Source organism: Linepithema humile, chromosome 8 (genome assembly GCF_040581485.1).
Source record: "Linepithema humile isolate Giens D197 chromosome 8, Lhum_UNIL_v1.0, whole genome shotgun sequence".
NCBI lineage: Eukaryota > Metazoa > Arthropoda > Insecta > Hymenoptera > Formicidae > Linepithema > Linepithema humile.
The window spans coordinates 8,547,250-8,558,007 of record NC_090135.1 but is presented as its reverse complement, the minus strand read 5'-3'; the positions used below and the strand labels follow the sequence as shown (position 1 = coordinate 8,558,007).

Genomic DNA, 10,758 nt, shown 5'->3' with positions numbered 1-10,758 from the left:
AGAGGAATTTTATGCAGATGCACGTGTCCTCGCGACTTAATCAGAGGTCTTAACTTTCGCTTGCTGCGGTGCAGTTAACATTGCACATTTTTACGGCGTGTAATTCGCGTTTCCTAGGACGACAACTGCAGTGCACATGGTCGCTGCGTGCGTGGTGGGTCGTCGATACATAACGCCGCGGCTGTTGCAGAGCCGCGTTGCAAGAATATACACGCGGCCGCTCGATTGGCATACGAACGTAAGTGGGACAGTAAATGCCAATTGGGTGGCTTTATGCCGTGGCGAACTATGCGCAAACTTTGTAAAAGTGAGTTATCGTCGCGAATCGACTTCAGGAAAATTGATCTCGCTTATGCCGACGCGAACTGTTATAAGCGATCTCAACAAAGTAGGGAAATAAGTTGCACGTTACGTAGCGCGATATGGCTGTTAACATGCTCGCTAAGTTTATTTATCCGATAATAATCAATTCGAAATCAATCTTTCGAGATTAGCGGTCTTAAGCGGTCTGTTTGAAGTAGGTCATGCATCAAACTATTTCTCTCAAATAAATATAATATATGTCATCAGATAGCACGAACGTAACTATCGATTGCGAAGGTGACTTTCTCACAGTATTATAAATTTCTTTCCCTTTAATTATTTTTGCATACTTTTTATACGTTCAGCAGCTTGTTTTGTATAATGTTCCGCAGCATGAATAAATAAATTGCGGCGTGAATTTTCACGTAAATGTTAAATGTAATGAACATAATCATCGGTCGCCGTATGCAATTACGATGTCATTATACGACTCACTGTTAATCGCTAATGACTTCTTGATCCCATCCCCGGAACTGTTTAATGGGGCGACATCCTGTGCGTGGCTCCGCAAGCTTCTAGTGGGTCTCGGAACTAGTTCGCCTCGATCGTTATGCGAATATTCAGAGATATGAAGAGATTTCCCTCGAAAATGAAACTCGCGGCACGTATTGTGTAGGCGATTAATGTGGATGATTAATAAGTGATTCCAGAATAATTCAAGAGCGCGAGAATCCGCTTACTAAAATTCAATTCGCGTATGATATTTGGAGAATATTCCAAAATAGGACTTTTATTTCAATCGTAAATTACGAGGAACCACAGTCGATTATATTTAATATATGCATAAGAAGTTATTAAAATAAATTTAAAAATAATTTTGTGATTAGTAGCTTTTTTACATAGCAAGTTCTATAACTAGAACTAATTATATACAGAACTGTTCTTGGAATATGTGGAATATTTTATTCATGAAATGTGACGAGAAATTTTGATTAATTGGTTTTTATTTAAACAGCTTTGTATAGTATATTTTTAGATATTCTATTTTATTCTGGATGAATATTATTAATTTATCCGTTTATTCTATTTTATCCTTATATTTGTCATTCATAGTTTTAATGTGGATATGTTGTTAATGGATATAATTCTTTAATTTTATATATGTATCTGGCTAATGTAACATTTAGTTTAAGTTCTGCGCAAAATATTTTTTCACCTGATAAAGACTTCAGGTGGCAAACCGCATCACGCGAAGTAATGCGTACATTATCATTAGATGACTCGTTGAAATTCCATTCTTCGATCCGGACATTATCGTGAGCACGATTTCGCTGGTAACCGATCATCATGGAGAAGCGGGCAAAAAAGGAGGCCGCCGGTGATGATGAGAACTCGCGATACGCTCTCGAAGACGCCAGCAAAAAAGGATTGCGTGGGAGGGGAACGAAGCGAAACGAAACGCCGGTAAATGCGTCTGGCACGGTCTCGCACCTGGATAAGAAGTTACCTGGATCGAGCTGTGCCGCTAACCGCCGTGCCGAGACACCGTTTAATGTCACCGGAAATCCGGTTTTTCGCTTGAACGCGATCACCGAACTGGCATTTCTCCCTTTTTGCTATTTTCTCTCTCTTTCTCTGTTCTTTTTATGAAACTCATTGTTTAACGTCAAAACTCTTGACATTGAAACTTTGAATATATTCTACGTTCGTATTTCTCAAAATTACAATGTTCTTTGCTCACGAAACATTTAGCATTTAACACTTTGGCATTTAAAAATCTCTCACACAGAGATCGTAGCAGGGCATTTAAATGGCTCTGACTGCGAAACATATGTCCGATATTTTTTTTTTTACAACTTTGGAAACGGTAATATTTTAACTAACGAGCGTAACAATTATTTCTCTACCTTTAGTTTTGTTGTCAGTTAATTTGTCTATCACTTGAGGCTAGTTGAAGACATATTCTTTATAAACTTAAATAATTTGATAAATCTACGTTGTGCGAGATGTGAAAAAATTCCTCAACATTGATACTTGATAAAAGCTTCCTAAACTGCTCTCCTGTAAATTGATTTCGACCCGTGACGCGCTTTGCTTTCAAACTTACATCGTACAAAGGGTTTACTGGGTTTGCTGTCTCCACGCGCAAAATTTATTCGGTCGATCGAAGGTGCTCGTACATTGGTCTCGCCTGGTCGCCCGGTCCTCGTCCTCTCGGCCACTCCCTGCGAATTCACTATTCCATGACTATTCCGTCGCCATTCCCGGCTCCCGGGGAACGCACTGGCGTAATTACCAACGCTAACTGCTGGTACTGTTATTCGGCTCGCATGTCCCTTTGTCTTCGAGGTCCTCCGGCCGCTTGTACCTAGAGCACGAACGCACACCTAAAGCCGTCATGCGTGTGTACGTTCCTTCCTGCAGTTGAATTGCTTTCCTCATCTTTATCTTTCTCCCTTTCCCTCTCATGGGACTCTTGTTCTCTCTGTCTTCATTAAATAATCACTAGCTCTCTCTAAACTGGTTCGAGATAATGCAAACGGATTAGTAACTTCTAACTACCGCACTGCTGCCACATGTAAATATGATTCATGCATGCATTTTTCCATTCTTTATAATGTTTCTTGACAAACTTTTGCTTATTTCTGCAAATTATTAAAGCATTCTGTATCAATAATTCCGTGGCACGAGCATGCAAAATTTCTTCTTAGATGTCTTTGTATTTGTTATTTTCTCGAATATATCAAGTAGGTTTGCATCGATATCAAATTCATTTGAAATTGAACAACGGGCGGATTATTCTTGCATTTTAATAATATTCCATTCAGTATGTATAATATTTTCTCATTAATTCTGTGATGTACTTATAATGATTTAGTATCACGGTCAATCTGTTCAACTTCTGTCTGTTCTTCATTCACCAACGTGTGCTTATTCTTCGGGGAATTTTCCCGGTACACAATAATTTCTCTTCCTCCTTCTGTTTCTCTACTCTTTTCTCCCTTTCGTTCTTATTCTTCTATAGCTGCACCCGAGTATTAGGTGAACGTGATTTTACGTCGCGGTGTACGTGTGTGTATGGGCATTCGCCGCAAGAGTTACGACGTGCTCCCCGCAACAGGTCCGTCGTGGTTTCTCCCCTTGGCCACTACGCTAAAGGGGGAGAAGAGGTGGCAAAACGACAGGGGGAGGAACGACAGGGAAGGACCGGAGTGACGGAGCGAAGTAGAAACGTGTCTCTCGTTCTTCGTCTTGGCTCGACCGCGCGAAATCCCTCTGTCAGCTTGGCAATAACACTAATGTGGTCCCGGCGAAAGAGGGTATTACGGTGTATACACTTACGTCCTGCTGTATCTTCACATAAGTGCTCGCTTAAAAAGTACAATTTCTTGCATAACACATTTTGATTATAATACAACAAAATATCAAATTATTAAATAGATTAATACATAAAGTACATAAATATTTTACTGTGAATAATAAATGTAGAAAATCAGATTTCATCTTTCTGCGGATGTGATTTTTGCTTATAAATAATCGTAAGAAAAATTTTACAGTTTAATAGTTGATACGTTATCGTTTCCGTCATTCTGTCAGTTTTTTTATCTCTCGCTATCGATTTGTCGATTTTTGCAATGCTTTTTTCTGTCGGAGTAAAATAGAATTTTTTATTAATTTCAGCATAGCGCAAATAATTGGTATTAAAATGTTGAGGAATGCATGTCGAGATCGTGTCGAGATCTTATCTCATCCATAAACATTCTTTGTTTTGTGAATGGTTTTTATCCGTTCACTTTCTTTCTCTGCATACATGTTTTCGCTTTTCTTTTTCTCCGTCCAGTCAGCTGTTGCTAGAGGCAGTGTATAAATCAGGAAGACGACTGCACCCACCAGCGACGGTGCATAGAACCGATGAGCGAGAACGACATGAAGGTAGAAAGAGGAGGTGAGGGGAAGGGTATGGTTCAGGAGTGAGCACGAGCGAGGGGGCAGGGGTACGATTGGTCCCGCTGCCGCATCCGGTGCAACGAAGCGACCTCGATGCATTGTGGGATTCCGTGACTGGAATCTCGGACACGCGTTATAGCCTCGCTTTTTTTTCTTCTGTTTCTTTCGCCTCTTGATCTCTCTTGCGTTCGTCTCTGTTTTCCTTGTTATCGTCTACGTCCAACTTGTTCTTGGTGTACATATGTAAATATTTGACTTGTGCTTTTCAGACGCACTTACTTCTTGTAACATATTATATGGGTTATAGGTTTCTATTATTTTTTATTACATTAAATAATTTAAATGAAAGAATGGGCAGGAGTGAACGGAATCTCTTTAATAACAATTAGTGCTACTTTTGAAAGTATTCCTTTTTTAGGATATTAATTAATTAGCTTAGGTGAATATTAATTAGTTTTATAGAAAATTTTTATATCACATTTTAAAATTCTTTGACGTATTTAAATTTGATTACTTATCGAGGCATGATTAAAGCTTTTTAAAGAGGAAGTTCATGTGGATAGACAGCCTTTATTAGCTCCAAGCCGGTTTATTTTAATAGCGTTTTAACTTGAATTTTTTAGTTGCAATATTTAACGATAAAATTTTTAAAAATTTATTCATCGTTAGCGAATTTAATAAATAAATAATTTTCGAATTTATTTAAAAATATTGATTTCACTGGAGAAGTTTTTTAGGCTTCAACAAAAAAAGAGATTGCTATAAAAGCTGTATAAGCAGAATTGTTTCGCGTCCACCGACAAAATCGCGAAAAAGATCCTATCTCACATCCGAATCGCTACTCGCTATCGCGTTCGATTGTTGTTTCAGTACAATAAATGCCATTGTCCGGCCATCTAACGCGTTACGACTTCAATAAACTCGAAACTCAACGCGATGATTTCGAGATCCGTGAGCTGCCGAATGTCGATTAAATCCGTTCGCGGGTGATGAAATTGGCAATTGCGCTGAAGAGATGTAAAATCGACTCTTGATTATACAAATACAAAAAAAGAATACGGATATACGTACAGTATATTCACATGATGAATACCTATCATACATCGTTTTTTAATATTGAATGCATCGCTAGTTCTGAAAAATCTAAAGAACAGCAGCAGTACTTTAAGAATATAGTTCTTCAGTTAAGAGATCAAACGATAATGCGTTGAATTCGATATTTTATGATCCGGAATCGTAAGGACGATGCTTAGGTACCCGTATGTCCTGCAGCCACTGGTGATTCGTTGCACTCGAGATCGTGTCGTAAAAAGAGGGACGATTCGCTCTTTCTATTCCCGATCGCGCGTTTGAAGCGCATATAAAGGACTTCGAAAGGTTCACGGTCGGCGAAACGGCGCGGAAATTTCCCTAAGCGGTAAAACATCGCTTCGGTTGATCCGTCACGCTTCATGTTGCATACATTTACTTAACGTTTCTTTGCAAATACGGAATATATATTACTGCTGTCAGCCTTGAGTATCTTGCAGGTTTTTAACACTTGACTTCGAGATTATTTTATTTTTGCAAATAGTAGAAGAATTAAAAAAGAAAATTCAGTCTTCCCAGACAGATTTAGTATCCAAGGAAAAATTGAATTTTACTTTTATTTTTTAACAAAAATTAGTTTTAAAAAAAAATGATTACAAACTGGTGCATTTAAATTAATATTAAAAAAAGATCCAAAATGTGTCATGTGGCGCATAATGAGCTTTGTAATGTCGTGCGATACATTTTAGCATTGAAAGGGTCGAAACGCACGAATGGATTATACCCGCGCGAATATTCGCCGGAGCGAAGGATGTTATTTCGTGAATGGAGGGATGCGCGCGTTTCACGGTGCCTAAGACTAATCAAATCTTAATAGAGGCGCTAATGAGAGGGCATTCAGCGCGGTAAAGCGGCGAAGCCGAAGGGACGGCCGTTAAGAGAAGGGCTCGCCCTTTCGCTCTAAATTAGCCTTTGCGGTTTCGCGGGCCTGCATTCCAACATTCGTCTCACGTCCTCGTCTCAGGCGAGGTAACAATTATTATTACTCGCCAGTGCGACTTTTGCAATTTTATCCTCCTCGTGCCTGCCTTGCATTTCTTTCTCTTTCCCCATAATCGCTTTTTACGCACTGCGTTTCTTTCGCGCTTATTCCGCCAAATAAAATTTGTTAACACAAATACTTTCGCTACAAATCAGAATGAAACGGTAGATAGTATCATCGAAAATATGCTTTTCACAATCAAATGATTTAAATTCAGCTATTAAAATCTAGTATAAACATTTTTTTTGTATATTTTATTACGTAACTCGACTTGTCAGTTAAAATATTTCATAATAATAAAGCTGTAAAGTTGAGTTAATATAAATATCTATGAAGTTTAAAAAATTGTGCTAATATGAAATAAACAATTTACAATAAAGTTTGATTTGCAAATGCGATTTATAAAAATTCAAAATAAGTATAATACAGGTTTTCTGCATTTTATATTAATTTACTTAGTGCAGGTCTTTTTATTCTTTGTTCCTTTTTGAGTCGTGAAAGTCATAAAAAGATATTCATCTTGAAAATTTTGTAAATAATTTTATTTATCTGCTTTTATACTATAGTTAGAGGCGCAACTTGTGAACAACTACAATTTCACAATCAGGGCAAAGTCTGACACGTGGCAATACTCAAACAAGTATAATTTCCTTTCTGTAGTTTTGCTGTTATGTTTGCGAAAAGACGAACGCTGTGGAACAAGGGGCTCTTTTCACAGAGTGTTCGTAATTATGAGCACGTGACTCGCTTAATTTCCTGGTCGAACTCGACCAACCAATTTCCTCCGTCCGGTGCGCAATGTCGATCGGGCAACAGTAGCTTCTCGATCGTAAACATCATTTTTTTTCTCTTTTCCTATTCGAAAATCGTTCGCGGACTAGTTAGGAAAAAGAGAGAAATAGTTTTCTCGATGTGAAATATCGAGGTGTCGCCGTTTGCTTGACGTCTCGTGCATGAAGCTAAATGAATGAAATTGCTACTGCATTGCGGTTAGTTTCTTCTAAATATTTACGCAAATATTTTCGGTGGAATTGTGTTTATTGTCCGTCGAGCTTAACCTCTAATTTTGTGAATTTGTTTAATTTTTCTCTTGATTTGCTGTCATTCCGATGTCTTTCGGTCGTTAATCCGCGTGTCGTAATCGTCGGAAATAACGCTCTAGATTATCGAAACATTGCTCGTCTTTTTTCCGCTTTCATCTCGACGGGGATTAAGACCTTAAAGCCTTATCTTCGTAGAACACGACGCGCCATTTTAACGCGCCATTTCAATGATAGCTACGAAGATCGAGCAGTTTGTGAAAAATAATGTTCATTTTTCTCATTGCATGAATGTAATTCGCATATGACATTACTGCAACTTCATAAAATAGATATCTGCAATTATTATTTAGTATTAAATCTAAAATGAAATGATTATAATTATTGTGAACATCGTATATACGTTTGTCTGTGCACAAAATTTTTTGAATTGAAGAAATATAAATATATTGATAGCGTAAAAATTCTGCCATCACTTTTTTCATCTTAAGTACAAAAAATGTGAAAAAGTACGGTTGTGAAAAGAAGAAATCCATATTCAAGTTCTTTCACATTTTACACACAATTACTCGTGACCGACGCGACGACAATAACGAGAATATAATTATATTTCCAACGTAAATTTCTCGTGATGTTTTATTTTCGGGATCTTTGATCGGCCAAAATTCGACAAATTACTTGTGAAATGGTCTTTTTTAACCGATTTTAACTTTTTTTGACTTCTATTATTGTTGTAAAATCATCGCTTTTGAATTTGTTTTTCGCGCGACAAAGCTTTTCTGTGCGTGATTAGGAGGCGCTTTCGTCGGTTATCATTCTGAAGTTGCGCACGAAGTCGAGCGCCATGTTACATTTCGGAACGTGCCGGCCGGTGTTACATATTTACTAGTGTATTACGCATTATTTTTCGTATTTCGGCGAGTTTGTTGAGCGAATATGTATAGTATTCGGGAGTAAACGTATTACGGAAGTAATCGCGATAAGAATTTTCGTGGAAATCTCGATGCGACAACTCCGATTACACAGCCGCAAAGTCGTAAAATATTTGGCGCGTATCGTATGCTAACAAAGTTAACGTTCGGGAATGAAAGATCGCGAGAAAAATCGTGCGTAGGATTTACGGTGAAATCGCGGTTATGTCTCGTAATTGTCGTCGCGTCAATCTCGTTTGCGCGTGTGTGTGTGTGTGTGTTTGTGTGTGAAATGTGAAGAAACTTCGGTATAAACTCGGACCGAGGATTGCTGCGGTCGCCTGCTGCCGAGGCCGAGGTTAGGTTTGGTTCCTGACACGATGAATACTGCGTTCACTTGCCGCTGCGAACGGTGAGTGTTAGATATTAAATTTCATTTTTACAAGCATATTTCTTTACACTTTCTACGCTTAAAATGAGGAAGCTATATGAAATTATGAGGCAGAATTTTAGCGCTGTCTGGGTATATTTATGTTATCTCAAGGCCAAACATTTTTTGTGCACAACAACTCTGCGGTTATTAGCGAGTATTATTACAAAGTTTTTACAATAATATACTAGCAAGTGCTTATATGTTATTGTAACAGATTTCACACAGTTCATATACTATTTCGTAGAACTTTATAAGTTATGGAAAATTTTTACTTTATTAACATTTTTATAACACTTCTGATTGATGAAACAAATAGTTAAATGCGTTTTCGTGTTCTTTAAGTATTTAAATATTTTAACAAGAGTTCTATAAATAGTTCTATAAATAGAATATTTTTTAAACAATTTATATTGTTCAAGAAAATCATATCTACAGATACTAAATTGAGACGTGAAATTTGAACTTAAATTATTAAAAAGTAAAGCCAGATACATTTAAATGTTTTTGCGAAATGTAATGTTCTAGCTTTCGCGCAAGACATAATACAAAAGTTAAATATTTGTATACGTTTCTTGAAAATTAAAAAAAATAATGTTTAAAGATTTATAAATGTGACCTTTTTACAAGCTTTTGTCGTTAAAAATTTTATTAGTAGGGTGAGAAAATCTTAACGTGTTATCACGCGTACTCTGCGGCGAACATGCGACGGACATTAAAACCACGTCGATGTCGATTGTTGAGCGAGCGTTTTGCGAGTTCTTGCGTCATTGCGTTTTCGTTGTTCGTCCGCAAGATTGATACGGAGAAAAATGAGTCTCGTCGTTACGGCTGATATCGCGTCAGTATTCTATCAGATATACTGCGCTATTTTCAAACATTAATTTGCGAAAGCAGCCAAGTAGTCGATAATCAATAAAATTTCCATTAAGGTTTATATTTTTAATGTAATTTCTTGAGTATAAATTTCAATATTATCCGGATAAAATAATTTATCGAGTTATAAAAACTACTGCAATGTAATATTATATTCGAACGTGAATTTCCTTGATGTCAAGAATAATAATGAAATATCGATACCAGGTGAGATAATTCTTCTGTTCTTTGAAATAATCCGATAGACCGTGGTCTCAATATCATATCTACAAGAACAATATAAAAAATCTATCGAGATCTGATTTGTGATGAAGCATCGCAGCATTACTCGGCCAGAATCAGAATCCAGAACCAGTTTTATGTTGTCCGCCGCGGGAGGTAAACATCGCGTGGCCTTTGACCCAAGAATCAGGGCATCAGCTGCTTTCTCACGTAATGGTTACGAAATCGAGCTGTATAGGTATCCGTTCATGTTCAGTTCCGTGATTTAAAAGAAAGAAAATAATCGGAATGTTTGATTCATTATTATTATCTTCTGTTATAATTATTTACGATAATATCGAGATATGATAGAATTGATTATTATAATAATAACAAATAATTATTTACAAATAATGCTACATATAAAATAGTTCTTATTTCAGCATTTTCCGTTTTAATTCTCGTTTATACGCTCATATAATTTACGTACTTTTTAAACGCAACATAACAAACATAAACATAAATAAAGTAAAAAGAAAAGAAAATTAAGAAAGAAAATGAGATAGAAAAAGTTAAAATAGGTAAAAAGGGGGACGGAGAGACAGCGTGCCGACTGGGACGTACACGAGCACGTCGCATGATCGTTGAATTATCGCTGAGAAACGCGGTATAAATATGTATGCGGCAGAGCAGCAGCGGTATTCCGGATTGCGGAATGCACGTACGGGAGCATGCACCGGCGTCCTCGTCCGCCTTCGCCCCATGCGCTATCCTCGCGATCCCCTTTGCCCCCTCTTCGGGGTCTTCGTGTCCCAAATGAAGCTCCCCCTCGTCCTCTAACCCCGTCAATTGCTTCTGCGCGCACGCGTGTCTACGTCTAGTTAGTCACTTTTGCCGGTTAGCTACTTCCTAACTTTTAAGCGGAAGCTCGGATCACCGTGGGGGAGGGGTGAGGGATTTCGTGTTTCGAAAGCCGCG

At 37.7% G+C, this 10,758-nt stretch overlaps 1 protein-coding gene across 8 annotated transcripts in view; it reads left to right on the top strand.

Moving 5' to 3' along the window:
• Nucleotides 1-10,758, top strand: part of Rbp6 (RNA-binding protein 6) — a 581,361-nt gene that overhangs the window by 129,930 nt on the left and 440,673 nt on the right. Inside the window, exon 1 of one of the 8 annotated variants that reach the window (XM_012364147.2) lies at nt 8,091-8,685. The exons of the other annotated variants lie outside the window; for them this stretch is intronic. The gene's annotated coding sequence lies outside the window, so the exon portion shown is untranslated. Of the gene's footprint in view, nt 1-8,090; nt 8,686-10,758 lie in introns of those variants that run through there. 8 annotated transcript variants of the gene reach the window in all.